At 40.8% G+C, this 21712-nt stretch overlaps 1 long non-coding RNA gene across 2 annotated transcripts in view; it reads right to left on the bottom strand.

Annotated features, from left to right (window-relative positions):
* Positions 1-4606, bottom strand: part of LOC115089321 — a 43607-nt gene extending 39001 nt beyond the window's left edge. For both annotated transcript variants that reach the window (XR_003856071.1, XR_003856070.1), the window contains exon 1: positions 4476-4606. This is a non-coding gene — a long non-coding RNA (uncharacterized LOC115089321). The remainder of the gene's footprint in view (positions 1-4475) is intronic.
* Between the last annotated feature and the right edge of the window lie 17106 nt (positions 4607-21712).

Below are 21712 nucleotides of genomic sequence, written 5' to 3'. Positions count from 1 at the left end.
CCACTGACAGCCTGTCGAGCCTCTACTCTCGGCAGCGAGTGGGATGGGCTCTGCTTGTGTCCCCATATGGCTTCTCTTTGCCGCCCCCTACTGGTTGGTTCCCTAGGTGACCACCTAGTTCACCTGGTGGATGTGCCAGCCCTGCCTTATAAAAGGATCTAAAAGATGGCCTCAGTCCTCTGACACCTTTCATGCCATACCTGTTCTAGTCAAATTATTAAGCTCATTACCTTTCCTTGCCTCAAGGTTTTCAAACCACAGTAGCGTTGCCTCACAAACTCTTAATTCTTGGAGGCTTCAACTATCAAGAAAAGAACCCACCCCCCTCCCCCACAGATGAAGCATCACTATTACCTTCTTATGCAACATGGAGGATCCTGGACTCACTCAGTTATTCAAGGTCCCCAAGCACAAATACAGTCATTCACTTGACCTAATCTTTCATTCAGCTAACCTCAATCTTGACTCCAGTAGAGTACTCTTGGTCAGACCACTACCTGGTCCGAGCCACCATTCCTAACCCTGTGTAAACCTGTCTTCCCCCCTCCCCCTAAATCTACATCCAGGAACTTTTCCTCAGTCACAAGTGAAAGCCTTAAATAGCTTCTCAATATATCTGAGACAGTAACACCTTTAGACCCACCAGACGTCCTAGTCCAACAATGGAACATCAAATTTACCGCAGTAATGAATACCCTAGCTCTGCTAAAATCCAGGCCAATGAAACACCCTAGGGAACCTCTCCAAGGTTCCATCAGAGTCTTCTCCTAAAACAGCAATCCCGCCACTTGAACAAGCCTAGTGGAAACAAAACAGACATTAACAGACATATCTGCAAATTGCATGCGAAGTATAGAGCAGCCATTCATCTGCCAAAGAAGGTCTATATCTCCAAAATAGGTAGAATTCTATATGGACCATCTTAATAAAATATTTGAATCAGTTCACATGCTAACCAAATCTATTTATCAGACCACTTTCACTTCTATAGGAGGCCACACAACAGAGGACTTTGCCAAATTCTGAACAGATAAGATCCTAGAGATATGTTCCTCCTTTGACAATTCTCTCTCCTTCACACCTCCCTTAATAACCATAGGGGTAGATTTTAAAAAGGTGTGCGCGGGCGCACATGTGCATGCGCACCGAGCCACGCTGCCTTCCCCCATTCCCTTCCCCCTAACCTGATCTTCCCACCCCTTCCCCTAACCTTTCCCCCCCTAGCCCTACTCTAACCCCCCCATCCTTTGTCTTACCTTTTGCGCCTGCCTCCGAGCAGGTGCAAATTGCGTGTGCCGGCAGGCTGCCGGCACGCGATCTTCTAACACAGCGGCAATGGCCACTCTTTTGGAGGCCTCTGGCCCCGGACCGCCCCTTTTGTGAAGTCCCGGGACTTACACACGTCCCGGGGCTTTACGCACGTCGCCGGGCCTTTTTAAAATAGTCCCGGCGCACGTAAGACAGTTTACGCACGTAACCTTTTTAAAATCCGGCCCATATTCTCACTTTCTGCAGGAACATCTCATCTCCCTCCAAACTATATCATGCTAGCTGACTTCAGAACAATCACCCCTAAAGAAATGGGAAATATACTCCAGAACAATTAACCAGTTCCTCAGCCCCCTAGATCTAATTCCCCCAGGGTTCATTTGCAACCTTAAGCAAGAACTAGTCCCATGGCTCTCCAATATAATCAATGGCATCCTATCCCAAGCAGTGCTTCCTGACAGGCTTAGGGAAGCAATAATCAAAATGTAAACCCCCTGGGTCGGGGATGAACTTCTCCTCTCCACTGTCATGTATGTGATTGATGGTTTCGGCTTGAGTTTCAATTAATGTTTCTTAATGTTGGAGTATTCAGGTTCCCAAGAGAATTTACAATGAAGCAAATTAGAATAAATTTAAGGACACTGTGATAAAATAGTTAAACTCTATTTTTAAGAGCTAAGCTGGTAATAATGACTGGTAAAATAGTTAAAAATCAGGTCATGGAAACATTGTTTCAATTAATTTTAAATGAGATAACATAAGTATTAGCTCAGGTATTTAATTATCTTTCAAATGGAACGTTCATTTAAATTTAACTTTACTTTTTCCAGATACAGTTCAATTTCCGAAAACCAGTTTTCTTTATCAATCTAACAACGCTGTTAGATAAGTATCAGAGATACTAAATTTCTTTCACAGCGATAGTTAGGTTATGGTTACCATTTCTAATCTTTAATCTATTTGTATCTTTCAGGAGATTACTCCCAAGAAAGAGAAAATGAAAATGAATTTCATTAAGGTAAGTAATGTAGGGACAAGATCTAACACTTGTAACAGTTTTGTAGCAACTTGTGACCTCTCGAGGCATAGGGGCTGTGAAACTGTGAAAATTTGTTCTATTCTTGTACCATTGTAGCAGCTTAGGGAAACTTGGTATCTGGCAGAGGACGTGTGCATGTGCCTGTGAAGCACCGTGACCCGAAAAGGTGAACCCAAAGTTCACTACGGAAACTGTGCATGAGAACACCGGAGGAGAAACAGATGTGGGGGTATGGGAACGTAAGCTACTTGTAGAATAAAAGAAATTGTGTGTACTGGTATGTACTGGTGTGTACTGGTGTCTGTCTCACCTCTGACTCTGTCAGAGGTGAGACAGAGGTGAGACAGAGAAAAACTGTATATAAGGAGTGATTGGAATACTGGCTATTTGGAGAAGGTTAGGACTCTATCAGAGTATACATTGAGTTGTACCCTACCAATATCATAGTTAGACTGGAACATTTTATAAAACACTTACAACCTATTTACATATAATGAAACACATGCTTGCTGTTATGATTCAGTACTAATAAAAGATGAATTATCTGTACAATTCTAAAAAGAAAAAGTCTTCCGGTGTGTTTTCTGAGCCATATATTACAGAAAAGGGATCTGCGAGAGAAGCTCCCCCTCCCGAATGTTTAGCCACAGCAAGCAGTCTAATCTAAAAATAAAGATAACTAATTAGGGAACTGAAACCTTTTGGAATAAGGAACAGTAAGGCTGAGGCTGAACGTAATACTGTGTGTTATATGTTATTCCGATCTTCCCTTTTTCTTTCTTACTTTTTTAGGTGTGTCTCTTCACTATCCTGTCTTCTTTGTGTGTTTCAGGTCTATATATGCTGTATTGCCCAGACTTCCACTAGATTCATCAAGCCGTGGGAAATATAGCAGAAATATGGTGCGTCGGCATCCCGTGATAAAAAGATGGACGTGTGTGATGATCACACGGTGGCGCTCCCACGCGGACCTCTGGACTCCTCTCTGTTGGGGAATGAGTGAGAACCTTAGGTCTCCATCCTCGGGCTGAAGCCTCCGGTGTACCACAAGGTCAGGTAGATAGTTGAGATGGGCAATGCTGTCTCCTTCTGGGGAAGAATGGAATGAGCACAATCACGCCGGGCTGTCAGCAGTGCTCCTCATTCTCCAGACTCAATGATGAACGTAACAGCAAGGCTAGTTTGGTGTCTAAAAAACAAAACTCCTTGAGACAGACTTCCCAGGGAGGGTGAGAGAGAGAGAGAGAGAGGCCAAATTTTTCCTTGAGGAAGCCCCCAACCTTGCTTTTCTCCAGCCCTGGTTGCTTAAGGGAGACTGTGGAGCAGCTCACAGGCTTAGCATATCTTTGAGAATTAGCACCTCTTCAGCTGGGTTCAAGAATCAAACACAGTCCTTCTTTACTGCCTGGCCTGGGAACAAAGAAAGCAAAACACAGTTTTTCCCCACAGTGGGCCTAGCTTAGCGAAACGGCAGGTATTACAAAAGTCCAGAGCACTGGTGTGGAGTTACTCCCTTTCCAGTTCTCATTCTGTGAAAAACCCCCCAATTCTTTTCCAGATATGCTCATCTTAGGGAAAAGACAGTGCTGGCAAATGTCCAGAGCACTGTTATGGAGTGGTTCCCTTTTAAGTCAAATACAAAGTAGAAAAATAAAACACAAGGTTTCTTTTTTTTTCAGCCTGGCTTGTCCCAGAGAAACGGCAATGCCTGCAAAGGTTCAGGGCACTGCTATGGAGCAGCTCTTTTTTTAAATCAAGTTCAAAATAGAAAACAAAACAGTTTTTTTGTGTTTTTATTCACAGAGCCTGCTTAAGAAGCTCTGCTGGGTTCAGTCTCCACTCACCTCCCGCAGACCCAGATGTCATTCAACTGGATAATTCCCACAGGGCCTGATTTTAAAAAGCATTTACTCGAGTAAAAACCAGGTTTATTGGAGTAAATTCACTTTACTTGAGTAAGTGGGTTTTTGAAAATTGCTACAATATATGCCATTGACTTGTCTATAGGATTTACTCACATAAGTGCACTTTACTTGAGTAAATGGCTTTTGAAAATTGCTACAATAGTAGCTACATTTACGCATGTAACTGCTTTTGAAAATTACCCCCACAGTGTTTTGCAACTTTCTAGGCTTCTGCTACTAGGGGCTCAAGCCTGAGCTCTCACCTTCATTCCTGTTTACTCTGAGTTGTCCATCAGCTCCGGCTTCTGCTCTGTTCTGGTGGGTACCTCTACCTCCATTGGCTCCGGTTGTTCTCCGCACTCTCCTTCCTCCACCTGGGCCTCTGTTCTATCCCAATCAAAGTCACCTGGGCTAGCCCCAAGAAGCTCTGGCCACACCCCCTTCATGATTGGTTGCTTCCTGTTTAGGTTCCCAGGTGTCCTGGGAGAAGCCAGGCCCCCTTAGAAATGTAGCATTGAGAGGTTTTAGGGTCTTCCTGGGATTCCTAATTTTTGTTTTGTGCTCTGCATGTACATTCTTGTGGTTTTCTGTGGCAGTTAGCTGTCTCCCAAGTGATTATGTCCTGTCTAACCTTTCCTTGATCATCACAGCATGGTTACAGAAATTAATGAAATACCACACTGTGTATGTAAGTATTGCGCTGCGTGTCATTTTACACATTGTGCATCATTTCATACATGACATGCTATTTTCTTTGTTAATATATATATATATATATCACTTTCTGCATTTGCCTCATTGAGGGTGTATCAGGAGTTGGAGAGAGAGGAGAGCTGGTTGGAGGTTAGCTGGAATTTTGGAAGAGAGTTCTAGTGATTAACTGAGTGATTTGTCCTGTGTATTGTTTCTCATCTGTTATTACCTTTGTCTATTGTATTTATCTGTATGCAAAAGTTTTTGTGCATTGTCTTGTTTGTCTGTCTTTTGTGTGGAGGAGTGGTGAAGTGTAGTGTGGAAAGTAGTGGTGAGGAGCAGGAGAGGATGGAGTGTGGAATGTGTGGGTAAAGAAGAGAAGAGAGGCATGAGGAGATGAGGATGAGGACGAGGGAGGAGGAGACAGGAGGGAGGCGAGGAGGAGGAGGGCAGGAGTGGAAAAGGAGAAGGAGAAGGATTAGGAGTAGGGACAGTAGGAACGGAGAAAGGGAGGAGGGAGGGGATAAGAGGAGGGGAGAGGGGGAAGGGTCTAGGCAAATGAGTGTGGAGGGAGGAAGACGGCAGGGTAGGGCTAGACAGAGAGGACAGAGAGTGAAGGAGTTGTCAGCGCAGGTGCAGGAAGGGAGTGGAGTTGGGAGTGGGATCGAGAGTCAGGAGAGTGGCACCACCTCTCTGGAAGTGGAAGTGGCAAGCCGATCCTCCAGCAGCCAGGCAGCAGGTCATCCCCATCTACGTGCCTAGAAGTTCAGCATAGAGGGCAACAAATAGCTCATTGCCGGGTTCCTGGAGAATTATAACATGCTCTTCGGAAACCGGGCTGCAAAGACCTCTAGAGCTGCCAAAGGCCAGATATGGCACACCATTGAACAGCGGCATCAAGAGGACCGGATAGCAGGTGGCCCACCACTACAGGGACGTCAAGGCACAGTTAAAGAATAAGGTGGCCAGCAGGAACAAATACATACATCATACTGGAGGAGGAGCCCCTTCCTAATCACCCTGACACCGATGGAAGAGCAGCTCTTTCAACACTGGGACCAAATGTCTTTGAAGAAATGGATGAGGCCCTACATCAGTTGTAAATGTGAAGTCTGCTACAGATTTCCACACTTTTTTTGCATAGGATGCTCACATTGAATGATGCAAAATGCACATCTTCTGCAAATCATTTACTGATTTGCAGAAGATGTGCATTTTATAATATAAGATATAAGTATGAATGCTACTTCTTAGCATTCATACTTATATCTTCTTCTTTGTTTCCACAACTCTTGCCCAGGAAACCCACGTTCCCAGCCGTGAAGCCCCAGATACCAGCAGTGCAGCCCCTGGTCTCAGCTGCCCCTTTCTCAAGGATGCTGAGATGCAGTGGACAGAGGAAGAGGAGGAGGAGAAGCATCAGCAGCAGTCACAGTAGCAGCAGTTATTTCAAACTATTGGGCTGCCTATACCCCTTGACACTAGCCTCAGCCTCTTGAGTCTTATCGAGGGCATGCCTGCCATGGGAGGAACATGCCCAGTTGGCAGCTGCCTCCAGTATGCCACATGTCCAGTGGGATTTACAAGAAGACAGCCAGCCAGATCATCCCATGAGCCCATCAACCCCACTACCTGCTGCACCAGCAGCACAGCAGTGGATCCAACAGTGCAGACCGCATTGAGAGGAGGCATGGGCTGCAACGTCATCATATAGATGCAGAGATGGTCCGGTTGAGGAAGGCTCAGATCAACCACACGAATGCCGTGCAGCAACAAACAACAGGCCTTACATATGACTTAACCACAGTTTCAACTTCGATTAATAATTTGACTACTGCAGTAATCCATCTCATTCAACATTTGCCACAACCTGCACCCATTCCATCCCCATTCTCATAGGAGTCCACTCCGAGAAGCAGTCCTCAGCTCTCAGGATGGCCCAGGTATAAGCCTCCTAAAGAAATGCTACTCCAGCCAGTAAAAAGCCCTGGGGAGGAAACAGCCCATGAAGCAGACTCATAACAACCAACCCTTAAAATTTGACTCAAAGATGACAGTTCCACCCAAGCCAAGCTTTTCTTCTGAATAGAGTTCCTGTGCCAGCTAGATAGAAGAAGACTGTTGGGCCTGTCCTGTCTATAGAGTTCCTGTGCCTGCTTGCTGATGTGGATAGTCTACTATCTGCCAGGGTTGTCCTGCTGCTTACTTATTATGCTCTCATCTATGCTCTTTCTGTAGTCCTGCCTCCTTGATCCTGCCTCCTTGATCCAGTCACAGTTCTGATGGTGTCTCTTCTCATCAAATTTCAACTCCTGGACCTGCTGCTGGTGTCCCTTCTCATCATGTCTCAACTCCTGGTCCTGCTGCTGTCTCATCTCATCTCAACTCATCTTGCTGCTGCCTCCATGCTGCTGTCTCATTTCCTGGGGATTCTGCTGTCTCATCTCATGTCATCCTGCTGATGCTTCCATGGAAGCAAATATTGAAGACTTTGCTAATAGCTAGCTACAGATCACCTGTACGTGGACTGTCAACAGTCTGTCATATGTTGAAGTGTTTTCCACTGCGTTCCATGTCCCTCCTGATGCAGCATAATTGTGAAACATGGCTGTATTTGGGGATGACTCCTCTTGAAAAATGATTGCTTTTATTTGGACTGCCTGACCATTAATATTCCCAGTTTGTGGATATTGTGTTGAACATTTAAATTCTCACCCCTCTCCGATCATATTCCTACTCATAAAGTTGATTCTTCTCCACTCTCCTTTTGGAGTTTTTTGCACCTGTTTGTGGATGACATCTAACTTTGTGTTAAACTCAGATCTGACCAATTTTCTCCCATCGCCAATCTCAACAATTGTCTGACAGCAATAGTCCAATGGCTCAACAATCATAAACTCAAACTTAACTCCTCCACATCTGAACTTCTCTGTTTAAGCTGGTGAGACCACCCTTTATGAGCTATTCCTTCCCTATCAGGCACCTCCCTCTAGCTCAAAGACTCTGTCCAAAGCTTAGAGGTCCAACTTGATCCTAACTTCATTATGACGGTAACTTTTAATCAGGCGTGCGGGCGCACATGTGTCGGCCCACGTACATGGCCATTTTATATAACAAACTAGCCTAACTGCATGCACATGTGTGCTCAATTTTAAGTGGATGCATACCTATGCGCGTAAATGTCACTTCTACCGCATAAGTTGGGGGATTGTAAAAGATTTGCATGCCAATACCATTACCGATTTTACTAGTTTGTTCTCAGTTCATCCTAGTTAAGGAATAGGACTTCCAAACCCCCTAGTTTACTACCTCCCTTCTGCCCTGTTAGCCCGAACCCTTAAAATACCACCAATCTGTCTATTTACCTCTATTTTATAACTTGCAGGTCATCCATAGCAAAAGTAAAGTTGTGCAGCAGAGGACCCTGGTGCATGCCTGTGTGCATAAGTATTTGTGTGCTGTTTTTAAGTTAAAATCCAGGAATGCCCATGCCCCACCCATACCATGCCCATTCCCCACCTCTTTTTTGAACTTTTCATTTGTGTGTGTGTAGCGTCTAGAATGCACGTATCCAGGCGGCTTTTAAAATCCGCTGTGCGTGTGCCGACCAACATATTCATGCATCCCCCAATTGATGTGCATGTCAGGCTTTTAAACCTTCATCTCTCAAACTGTGAGATCCTCTTTTATGTATCTGTGCCAGATCTGGCAACTACACTACTATTTCAGTCAGCACAATCAGTTATCCATGAACTAATCACTAGTCGTTTAGATTACCGTAATTCTTTTCTGAACAGTATCTCCCAGAACTGCTTGAAACAACTACAACCCATGCAAAACATGGCAGACAAGATCCTGGTAAAGGCCAAACCATCAGACCACGTAACATCCATACTCTACAGACTACACTGGCTACAGGTTAAAACCAGGAATAAATCCAGAATCCTCTGTTTCATATTCAAATATGTGAACAAACAGGACCTAGATTATCTCACCGATCGCCTTGCCTTCTACACCCCAGCTAAAGAACTCTGATCTTCACAAAAGGCCTTCTTTCCTTCCTACCTCTGACTTCTGCCAAATTGAACTGCACAAGACTAACAGCCTTCAGCTGCTATGCTCCCAATTGATGTTCCTTTGGCCATCCAACAGGAACCAAACTACCTCATTTTCCAAAAAAAAGCTAAGACATGGCTATTCATACAGGCCTTTCCCCAACAGGCCCATTAGGAATTTTACAGTTTTTCCCATACTTGGTCCTTATGCCATACTGTGGCACTCAGTGTTAAATATCATTTAACCATATTATACCTGTTTAAGTCTTAATTTCTGTAACCCACTTTGAGACCAAACCTGGAAAAAGCAGAATATCAAATGTTTGACAATAAATACATAAATAAATAAATATAGTTAGCAGAATGGAGCAGCTTCAGGTGCCTGGAAAATCCAAGTGGTATTCTACCCTATGCTCTGAGGAAAATGGATGCGATACATGCTCGCCTACTGCATTCTTCATTATATTTCTGCCAGGTATTGGGTTTCAGCTAAAATGAATCTTGATCTGAAGGAGAATCCCCCATTCTTCTCTGCAGATATCAGGGAAAGTACAGCAAGTAGTAGCCAAGTCTGCAGCACCATGATCATAGTTTTCTGTGCCTATAAGTGTTGCTTTTTTTTTTTTTTTTTGCTTTACTCCATTATCCCTCTGGCAAAAGAGATCCTACCAGGCCCTACTCTATGTTTCTCTCAATGCTTATTCATTGATTTGTAGGATGACAGCCTATCTCTGTCCTTCTTGGGAGTGCTTGAGTCCCAGCAGCCATTCTGAATGTAATGTAAGGAATATGGAAAGTGGGACTGTCTTAAACCTCTTTCCATGTAGGTTGAATGCTGGCCAGAGCTGCAAACTGCATGGTTAAAAATGTACCTGTAATATTTGTCTGGCTAGATTTAGGACAGCCATTTGCTCAGCCAGAGTTGTCCGGTTCAATTTAGCCAGTTAATGCTGAAAATATGTGCTGAGTAAATCAAAAGCCTGCCTGCAGACATGCCTCTTTTCTGACCAATTAATTTATGTGCCCTGTGAACTTGGATGGGCAAATTCAGCCAGTCAGAGGGGCAGAATTTTCAAAGTAAGAAGTTTACCCAGTTAACTTCTGAAGTTAGCCAGGTAAAACCTTTTTTTTTTTTAAATTTTTTATTTATCAATCTTTTACAATATTTTCCAAGCATAAGAACATAAGAACATAAGAAAATGCCATCCTGGGTCAGACCAAGGGTCCATCAAGCCCAGCATCCTGTTTCCAACAGTGGCCAATCCAGGCCATAAGAACCTGGCAAGTACCCAAAAACTAAGTCTATTCCATGTTACCATTGCTAATGGCAGTGGCTATTCCCTAAGTGAACTTAATAGCAGGTAATGGACTTCTCCTCTAAGAACTTATCCAATCCTTTTTTAAACACAGCTATACTAACTGCACTAACCACATCCTCTGGCAACAAATTCCAGAGTTTAATTGTGTGTTGAGTAAAAAAGAACTTTCTCCAATTAGTTTTAAATGTGCCCCATGCTAACTTCATGGAGTGCCCCCTAGTCTTTCTATTATTCGAAAGAGTAAATAACCGATTCACATCTACCTGTTCTAGACCTCTCATGATTTTAAACATCTCTATCATATCCCCCCTCAGTCGTCTCTTCTCCAAGCTGAAAAGTCCTAATCTCTTTAGTCTTTCCTCATAGGGGAGTTGTTCCATTCGCCTTATCATTTTGGTAGCCCTTCTCTGTACCTTCTCCATCGCAATTATATCTTTTTTGAAATGCGGCGACCAGAATTGTACACAGTATTCAAGGTGCGGTCTCACCATGGAGCAATACAGAGGCATTATGACATTTTCCGTTTTATTCACCATTCCCTTTCTAATAATTCCCAACATTCTGTTTGCTTTTTTGACTGCCGCAGCACACTGAACCGACGATTTCAATGTGTTATCCACTATGACACCTAGATCTCTTTCTTGGGTTGTAGCACCTAATATGGAACCCAACATTGTGTAATTATAGCATGGGTTATTTTTCCCTATATGTATCACCTTGCACTTATCCATATTAAATTTCATCTGCCATTTGGATGCCTAATTTTCCAGTCTCACAAGGTCTTCCTGCAATTTATCACAATCTGTTTGTGATTTAACTACTCTGAACAATTTTGTGTCATCTGCAAATTTGATTATCTCACTCGTCGTATTTCTTTCCAGATCATTTATAAATATATTGAAAAGTAAGGGTCCCAATACAGATCCCTGAGGCACTCCACTGTCCACTCCCTTCCACTGAGAAAATTGTCCATTTAATCCTACTCTCTGTTTCCTGTCTTTTAGCCAGTTTGTAATCCACAAAAGGACATCGCCACCTATCCCATGACTTTTTACTTTTCCTAGAAGCCTCTCATGAGGAACTTTGTCAAACGCCTTCTGAAAATCCAAGTATATTACATCTACCGGTTCACCTTTATCCACATGTTTATTAACTCCTTCAAAAAAGTGAAGCAGATTTGTGAGGCAAGACTTGCCCTGGGTAAAGCCATGCTGCCTTTGTTCCATTAAACCATGTCTTTCTATATGTTCTGTGATTTTGATGTTTAGAACACTTTCCACTATTTTTCCTGGCACTGAAGTCAGGCTAACCAGTCTGTAGTTTCCCGGATCGCCACTTGAGCCCTTTTTAAATATTGGGGTTACATTTGTTATCCTCCAGTCTTCAGGTACAATGGATGATTTTAATGATAAGTTACAAATTTTTACTAATAGGTCTGAAATTTCATTTTTTAGTTCCTTCAGAACTCTGGGGTGTATACCGTCCAGTCCAGGTGATTTACTACTCTTCAGTTTGTTAATCAGGCCTTCCACATCTTCTAGGTTCACTGTGATTTGATTCAATCCATCTGAATCATTACCCATGAAAACCTTCTCCATTACGGGTACCTCCCCAACATCCTCTTCAGTAAACACCAAAGCAAAGAAATCATTTAATCTTTCTGCAATGGCCTTATCTTCTCTAAGTGCCCCTTTAACCCCTCGATCATCTAACGGTCCAACTTGAAATGCGAAAACATGTGATTAAACATAAATATACAATTTTGAAAATCTTTCACTGGAATAATTACATCACATGTATCTACTTAGACCACAAAAAGAGCCAACAGTAATCCAAAAATTCACAATTCTAAGAAAAAGCATAGGAAATTAGCGATAAGGGTCTAATTTAAATATTCAAGATCAATTGCTCTCTTTTAAACTCCCTTAATCAGACATTGGGAACTAACCTAATCTTTCCCCTTATTACTAAGAAAGGTAACTAGTTGGGAAGGAAGAAAAAACTGATATGAAACACCCTGGTTTTTTTTATCAGGTATTTACATGGAAACTTGAGAACAAAAAATGCTCCCAACTGTAGGATTCTAGGTTTTAATAACAGGAATTGGCGTCTACGCTTCTGCGTTTGCCTGGAAAGATCAGGAAAATCTGTATTTTACAATTCAGGAATAGTTCCTTCCGATGTAGAAAATAGTTTTTGAAAATCTACTCCTTGTCTGATTCAAGAAGAAACGTGACTATCAATGTAGATGGTATGGCTAAATCATTATCTGAATGTTCCAGTATGTCTGAAATATTCATCTTAGAAGTATCTTTAGCTTGAGTATCTTTCTCTTCTTGAGTTAAACTCTTCTTTAGTTGTGGTATATATTAAACTTTTGCTACTATTGGGAGTGTCTCTTCTGGAATTTTCAATGTCTCAATAAAATACCTTTTCCAGATATCTTAAGGGAAGCATATGGGATTTTCGGAAAATTTATACAACGAATATTCTTTGCACGTGATAGATTTTCCAAATTTTCCATCTTAAAATTGAAAGAGGAATTTTCTTTAATCATCTTTTGCTGAATAAGAGTGAGACTTTCAATTTTAATACTATGTAAGTCCTGAATCTTTTTACTTTCTCCCAAATCATTTTCAACCAGTTCCAATCTTCTATCCACATCTTGAACTGCTTTAGAAATATTATTAACTTGGAATGAAACATTAGTATTAAAAATATAAATGGCTTCCTATATCATTTCAAGGCTAATCTGCTGAGGTCTCACCATCTCCGTTATTTGAAATGGAGGATATTTAGGTTCTTTCCCATATCGCTGGAACTGGGCAGCTTGAGTCGCAATTTCACCCGGTAATTTTGGGGCCTCTCTCTCCAGCACCGGAGGCTCCAAAAAGGACTCACCTTGGGTGCCGACTTCTGACTCCTCCAAGTCCCTCAACTGATGTTGGGGTCGGGCCTCTGCTGGATTCTCAGGCGATGATCTCTCTATAGAGATAAAGTTGTCATCAGCTCAGGGGAGTTGCGGGCACTTCTTCCCCCCGCTCTGCTCCCAGCGAGCCCTCCATGGTATTTCCAAGGACCCAAAATACTCGTGCGTCCATAGGCCCGATCAAAGTTTGTGGAGAGGATGTTTCTGGAGCTAGATGCTCCCTCACCCTGCGTTTGCGGGCCGAATGCGGCATTAATCCAAGCAAAAAAGATTTCCAACGAGCGGACGCCCAGGTTACATGCTATGTCACCATCTTGGATCACGTGAGCCAGGTAAAACTTTTGAAACTTGAACTTAGTCAATAAGGTTAGAACTCAAAATCTATTATTACACAAGGTAAGATAGTGGGTTGCCTCTTTTCGTAAAAGCTTTGCAAGTTTTATAGGTTTCAATGTCAACATCTATACTAAAAATCCTCATATAGGAGACATATTAGAGAATCATTTGTGCACCATGCTCATCTGATTTTTTGCCATTGTTGTGCTATACTTTAGTGAACTCAATCTTTTTATATATTAGAAGCAAAACATTGTTGTAAAACAAAATTGCATTCATATTAGAGGTTTTTGGTTTTTTTTCTGTACTCTCAAAGTGGTAATAATAAATTAAGATTATTTATAACAGCTGTTATGAGCAAGATTGCTGGCCATTAAACTAAAGGAGTCTGTTTATATCATTTATTTGTTTAAAAGAATTTATATCCCAAATATATCCAAAGTTCAAAGCAGAGAACAATAAAACACATAAAATTAGATTAAACAAAACAAACGGAAGAACAAATTAAATAAAAATTCATATGAATGATGTTCCAGTATTCTCAATTGTGACAAGACTATCTGTACAAAATCTGCTGATAAAATAATGCATAGGTACAAGCAACAGAAATAGTCAAAGGCTCCCAGACATTCTAATATAATATTAGAAGATCATATTACCTAGGAATCAGATGGAAAAGTCTGCTGAAATAAAAAAATTCCCAAACCTTTTTAAAGGCATGGGTGTCATCAAGCATTCGTAGTAATTCTGGTAGGCTGTTCCAGAAAACAGGGCTAGCTACAGAGAAGGACCTATTACTAGTCTTAACCAAATGAGCTGAATGATTTGAAGGTATTTCCAACGCTGCAATGATCTCAAGGCTCATTTAGGTTTATACAAATGAAGCATAGTGTTGGACCAAGGAAAGGTATCTAAACTTAACCGGTTATATATATTAACATGGCCAACTTATACTTTATTCTCCATTGGATTGTCAATCAGTGGAGAAAAGTGAGTATGGGCATAATAAATTTGCATGCCAAAATCCTAGTTAAAATAAAAATCGCATGGTTTTGCACAATTTGAAGTGCGTGAATGGTGTTGCCTGCAAAACAAAGAAAAACAGAATTCGAGTAATCTAGGCGTATAAGGAGAAAACATTGTAATACTGTCCAAAAATTGGTAGGACAGAAAAAAGTTATAATATCCTTAACATAGCAATTTATTAAAAGCTGTATGGATTAGATATTTAATATGTGACTGCACTGAGATATTTGTGTCTAAAATGATTCCTAAATTGCAAAGCTGGGCAGCAATTGTGATAGTGTACCTGTCAAACACAAAGGTGGGAGGAGCATCATGAAGAGGAAAGTAGATCAAAACAATTATTTCAATTTTCTGTATTTAGACGGTTACTTTAAAATGGAAAATGGGTGTCTATATACATGTATTTATGGGCATGCTGCCAGATACACAGCAATTTTTAAAGTGTGCACATACGAGCTCATGTTATAAAATAGCTCTGGCGCGTGTGTGTCTGCTCATAATTTTAAATTTGTATGCGCACAGCAGTGTAAGTCAGCTTTGGAATGCACAAGTGAGGGAATTTTATAACAGATGAGTATCCAGGCTGTGACCAGTTTCCCCAGTTCATCCACCAGTTTGCCCAGTCTACAGCTAGTTCCTCCAACCCCCCCTGGTTCTTTAGCCTGAATGCCCCTAGTTAACCCAGACTCCTCAAGCACTTTATTTATTTATTTATTTATTTATTTATTTAAAAACTTTTAAATTTTATTTAAAAACTTTTTTAGACCGGCATTAGTGGGTACATCATACCGGTTCACAATTGAACCAAAGGTGGAAAATACATAAAACAGGGAGCTGGGGGTGGGGGACAAAAGAAAGAGGAGGCTGAAAGAGAGCACACAGAGCAGCAATTAGTAATTAAATAACAGGCTAAATAACAGAAACAGAAACTATCAATATAAATAACAGGAGAAGATATTAATATAAATAACAGGAGAGACAAAAACAAAATAAAAAAATCAGAATACCTAGATACCCAGAATAATTTGATACCTAGAAATAGCTTTAAGACTTTCACCTCTTCCATAGCAGAAGTAACTTTGCACTGAAATATGCCTGGGTGTGCGTCCAGACACGAAGCCACTTGTGCAAATATCTTTTGGTCCTAACCTGGAATGCCTATATTCCACCCACATTCCAACCCTTTATTTCCGATGCAAGATATTTATGCATTGGTACTTGTGTGTGTATGTGGGCAACTTATAAAATCGGGTGGACACGTGCATGTGCTGGATGCGCGCCCTTCTCAGTTTGGCGTGCGTCCAGCTTTTAAAATTCACCTTTTAATGTAAGCTTATTGTGAGTTAACCTTTGTTTGATTTAGGAAAATATATAGTGAAGAATTTGAATGTAGTAGACAGTGATGACCTGATAAGTATAATAAACTGCATGTCATTTACGTAAAGTTTGTAATAGATCAGCCACAAGTTTACACATTGGGATAAGAAAAATGTTAAATAAGGTTGCCAACAATACTGAACCTTGTCGAACTCCAGAAGTTATCGACCCCCAAGAAGACACTACAGAACCTTTTCAAACCTGAGGAATTCACTCACTCAGGTAAAACTTGAACCATTCAAAAACAAGGCCTGTTATTCCTATATTGGCCAGGTGAGACAGTAGAATCCGATGGTTCAGAGTGTCAAAAGCTGCATTTATTTCAAGGACCATTACATAACTAGTTCCTTTGTCAAAACCACTCCTAATTGTATTGATGGTTGGCAACAGTAAATTTTCGATACTATAATGCTTGCAAAAACAAACTGTTGCTGGTCTAGAATAAAATAGTCTTCCAAAAAAAAATCATTCAATTGACTATGTACTGTTGCTCCACCATCTTTGTTAAAAATAGCAGAGAGGAAATTGGGTGATAGTTTGTCAAAAAAGATGCATCAAGTGGTGATTTCTTTTGTATAGGTCTCACAGAACCCTATTTTATACACTCATGCCGGGATTTTAAAAGACCTGCGTGTGAAAAATCCGAGCTTTATGCGCATGGCCGGGCCTTGCGTGTGCCAAGCGAATTTTTGAAGGGGCCCGGCCGCACGTGTAAAGCCCAGTACATGCACAAGTGCTGGGCTTCTTCGAAGGGGTGGGACGGGGGGCATGTTCTGGGCAGGGAGGGGTGGGGAGGGGTGGGGGGCCCATTGATTTTATAACATGCGTGCACGTGCTCACAGTGGAAAATCTACCCCTCAGTTAGCAGTAAATGAATTATTTGAGGCAAGCAAAGACCAATATCATTATAAGAAGCCTTTAATAAAGCTGTTGCATAGGGGGTTTAATGGACTGGAGGATGAGTTTTCATTTTACAAATTATTTGAAGGATTTATGAGTTTGATACATAAGAGAACTTATTCCATCTATTTTCCACTGCAGAGACAAAGGCTATTAAACCCAGAATGGAATGTCTCACAAAGGCCAGAAACCTTTTTAGAGAAAAAGTTAGCCATCTCCTCAGAGCAGGCCAGATCAGAAGCTCCAATAGGTAATGGAGGTTTAGATGGAGACTACTTAGTAAGATGCCTTGCAATATGAAATATCTCACACGGATTATATCCAGCAGCCTGAATCCATTGCAAATAATAATCCTTTTTAGCATGTTCTACAGATATCTTAAACAAAATTAAGGGAATATAACTAGTATAATGTGAAAACAGAAATATTCAACTAGTTGTTGGTGTATGGGCACCCATAAAATTACCTACTTCTAGGAGTTGCTATCTCAAACAGAATGATTATTTGAAATTTGTGGAATTTTTTACATTACTTAAACATCCATGTAATTTAATAAAATTTAATGAAAAGGAGTAGACCTCAGCACCGGCTCAATCATTCTGTTAACAAACAGTATTTAAATGATTGCAAAGCCGAGTTGGTACAATCACTGGTCTACTACCTCAATTTTATTCTAATTTTATTAAAGGTATATTTTTTTTATTAAAATTTGTGAATTCTACATTTATTGAAAATATATTTTTAAAATTTGTGACTTTGAGACTCTTAATTTCTGATATTGTGACTCCGTCAAAGCCTAATAATAGTTTTCCAGATGAACAACTCTTAATTTCCGATGTTATAAATCAATGCAGTAGTTGAAATGAATTTTTTTGTTTTTAGCTTAAATTAAGAGCCTACCGGCTTCTATTCTTCTACTCAAAAACAACTGCAGTAATGTTCTCCAGATGAACAACTCTTAATTTCCGATATTATAAATCAATGCAGTAGTTGAAATGAATTTTTAGCTTAAATTTAGAGCCTGCGGGCTTCTGTTCTTCTACTCAAAAACAACTGCAGTGATATTCAATGGTGCCACTCGACAGAATACAGACAGTGACCTGTTCAAAAGGGGCAAAGTAGCCTCTCGTATCCCGACTTGCATGTTCCCAACAATTTCTAATGACTTAAACCAAATGTCTTATTGGCTGATAGAAACTTATCTTCAAAATTTTAGCCGATGATCTTCTCGGCCGAACAATTTCTAATGATTTAAACCAAATGTCTTATTGGCTGATAGAAACTTATCTTCAAAATTTTAGCCGATGATCTTCTCAGCCGAAAGCCGCTCCAACTTCTCAAATTGAAGCTGCTATAACTGCTTCCATTTTCTTTGCGGAAGCTGCCGACGTTGGCAACGTTTCGAAATCTGCATCAGGGCAAATACTGAAACAGGAATGTTATATGTTTTTTGAATTTCGCAGTCATTTAATCAGATCAAAATTCTTAAGTAAAATACTCACTTATGTTGGACAAGAACGTCTCAATAGTCGGGTCTGTCATGAAATATTTAAACATGGCGCCTCTATTTAAGTAACAAACTTTCTTCAAATTGACCAATCATCAAACACCCCTTCACCTCTCTACGTACTGACGTCACTCAATACGAACTAACTTTATCGATCACTATATATGACACTGATTCCAATTCAATTGTTTCTTTCTCAAATGGCACCGTCTTATCTAATCCGGAGGATTCAACATAATGAAATTGATTGATATCATACATTAATCCAAGTATTCCATTCTATATTGCTATTTAAACCTATGGGTTCTTCCGATTTTAATTTGTAAATCCATTGCTGTTCTTTTTTGTACAAAATCTTTTCACGGTTCCCACCTCTACTGTCTACTAAAACATGATCAATTGCGAACCATCGTAAATCCTGAAGTTGATGTTTAGCTGATATACAGTGGGCCACTATTGGTGCTGTTTCTTTTTTATTTCTAATATAGCTTTTATGTTCTCCTATACGTAACCGTAGTGAGCGTGCGGTTTGTCCAACATAGATCTTGTCGCAGGGACATTTGATTATGTATACGACATGCGTGGTCTGACAATTGGTAAATGTTCGTAATTTATATGTAATGTTGGTAGCCGTGCATTAAAACATTTTCAGTTCCAATGTCTGATTGCATATTTTGCAATGGCCACATTTATGATGTCCATGCAATAATGATCCGTCAATGGTGGTATTCTTATTGCTTTGAATTGAAGGTAAAGTGGAAGGACTTAAAATTTCTTTAAAATTTTTACTCCTGGAAAAGGCCATCCAGAAATCTAGTTCTTCCAACCCTGGTATCATTCGGATCAGATGCCAATGTTGACGCATGCTTCTGATGATTTTCCGCGACATCGGAGAATATTTTGAGACACATGTAATTGTTTGTGTACTGTCTTGTTTGATGCTCGGATTCAACAGTGCTTCTCTGTCATAGTATAAAGCGCGTTTAAATGCAGTATTAACACACTTTTTTGGATAACCCCGTTGTTTAAAAGCTTCTGTTAAAGTATTAGATTGTGATTTAAATAACTGATTATTGGAACAGTTCCTTTTGTACCGTAAAAACTGCGAAAAGGTATTAAATTACATGGATGTTTAAGTAATGTAAAAAATTCCACAAATTTCAAATAATCATTCTGCTACAGATATCTTATACATAACCAGCAGAACTCTATAATGCTCATGATCCACTTAAGCAAGGAACTTGTGCCACCACAGCTCAGCTTGGTGCAGTGAGTATTTAGAGGTCTTAAAAGTAGTGGTAAATCAAGAAGAATGATTGCCTTGCCTAAGTTTTCTAACTTTTAGAGGAGCTAGGTTATCAGCAGCATCCTGCAGCATTTTAATCCACCCCCTGAACAGCACTAGAGAAACAGGTAAAATTGAAATTAGAAATACTAGGCAATAGATATTCTCGCAATGAATTTAGTTCAGTATGATCACATTTAAATATAACAGTGTAGTTATGCACACAGACTTGTGTAGTTGAAGAAAAGAAAAAAGAAAAATGTGACGAATTCTGAAAGATCTGATCAAGGTTATGACTGTATTTATGAGTAGGTGCAGTAACCAGTTCATGCCAACCTAGGGCTCTTATCGTATCAAGAAATACATCACACAAGGATGAAGGAGGATTCTGATCTATGTGGAAATTAAAATCTCCTGGAAATCTCCTAGAAACATTTTTGAACTTCAACCGTATCAACATTTCAATGAGAGGAGAGGAATTATAGGAAAGTAGACAAGGAGGACAGTATACTAGACACAGATTGAGGTTGAGAGAAGTTAATACTAGAATCTTGTAAGGAGCCACAATGTCCAGATAAAACCTGAGAAAAACCCTTAGATCGCTTGAATGCTATCAGAAAAACATCTCCATGTCCGGTAACTTGAGGCTGAGAAATAGCTGCATAGAGGACGAAGTCTGATTCAATATTCGAATATCAGTAACAGTTAACTATGATTCAGATATACTATGCTTGGTCCTGTAACCGATCAATAATCAAAGTAGATTTTTTTTGTAACTGAGTGGTCATTCATAAGCAAGATGGATAACCTACAAAGTAAAGAGAATGCTAGAGATAATTGCAATGAAATTGGAATTAAACGTGGATGTTTGTACCTCAAGTCCAGATGTCTTTGTTGAGGGCAAAGGCCTCAATATCTGCTACGTTCCATGCCAACCAGAATTAAAGTATAAAACAGCATTAAAAAAAAAGTTTGTACAAGCACAGGAAGTCACACAAAGCTGTGCACAGAGCACACATAAGAGCGATTGCCATGCTCCTTTGTGCATGGCAATCGCATGCGATTGCCATGCTCCTTTGTGCATGCACTCTGTCATGCACTGAGGCGTGCATGACAGAGTGCATGCACGCCTCAGTGCATATGCCTCCGGCAGTCATCCAGGATTTTAAGCGCTCCCCAGATTACATCCGCAAGGGGAGGGGGTGGGAGATGTCAGGCTAAGCTCAGAGGATGAGAATCATAACTGAGGAGGACTCAGGATGTTGTAAATTGCTCAGTGATGCCCTGCTGCTAAGCAGGATTCTGTGGAAGTTATGCACAGTCTCTGAACAGCAAATCAGTCTCTAAATCTCCGTATTAATACATAGTGGGAAATATGCACTAAGCCATATTTTCTTATATACTGGACTGTATCATCATGATAGGAGAAGTTAAAAAAGAGTTGGCCTAAATGTTCTATAAATGATGTTACCAAATTCATAGTCTTCCACCTTGTCATAGACTGCCTAGAACAGGTCCTGGTAACAGGTGTAACACAAATTATTGACATAAATAAATTATTGTAAATAAATAGTTCAAATCTAACCCATCTTTTCTCTAGGAGTATATAAATAATTCTAGGAGTGTATAAATAATTCAGTCAATGCACATTTAAGCTATGGAATGTGTTGCAGGAGGATGCGGTCAAAGTTAATAACATAGGTGGGTTTCAAAACAGATTTAGGCCTGGATTTTCCTTAGAAAGTCCGGCGGTAACGGGGGGAGGGGGCGCGAAGCGGGGGGGCAGACCTGCGAAAGCCGGCAGCCATCGCACCACTGCGGTGTTATCGCTGCTGCCTTTCGCACCGAATAACTACACCATTTGGCGCGAAACTGGCGGCGATAAGGGTCCTTACCTTTCGCCGCCAGCGTTGTCTCTGCAGAGTCGGCCCCGGTGCCGCTCCGACTCCTCCTCTTCTGTGGCCGACTCCGCCCCCATTTAGTGATCGCACGCGAAAAGGGACGTTTTGCGTGCGAAAAGTTCCTTTTCACGTGCGATCACTTTGGAAAATGACCCCCTTAGGTTTATGGTGA

This window comes from Rhinatrema bivittatum, chromosome 4 (assembly GCF_901001135.1).
Source record: "Rhinatrema bivittatum chromosome 4, aRhiBiv1.1, whole genome shotgun sequence".
Classification (NCBI taxonomy): Eukaryota; Metazoa; Chordata; class Amphibia; order Gymnophiona; family Rhinatrematidae; genus Rhinatrema; species Rhinatrema bivittatum.
This window is presented reverse-complemented; position numbering and strand designations above follow the sequence as displayed.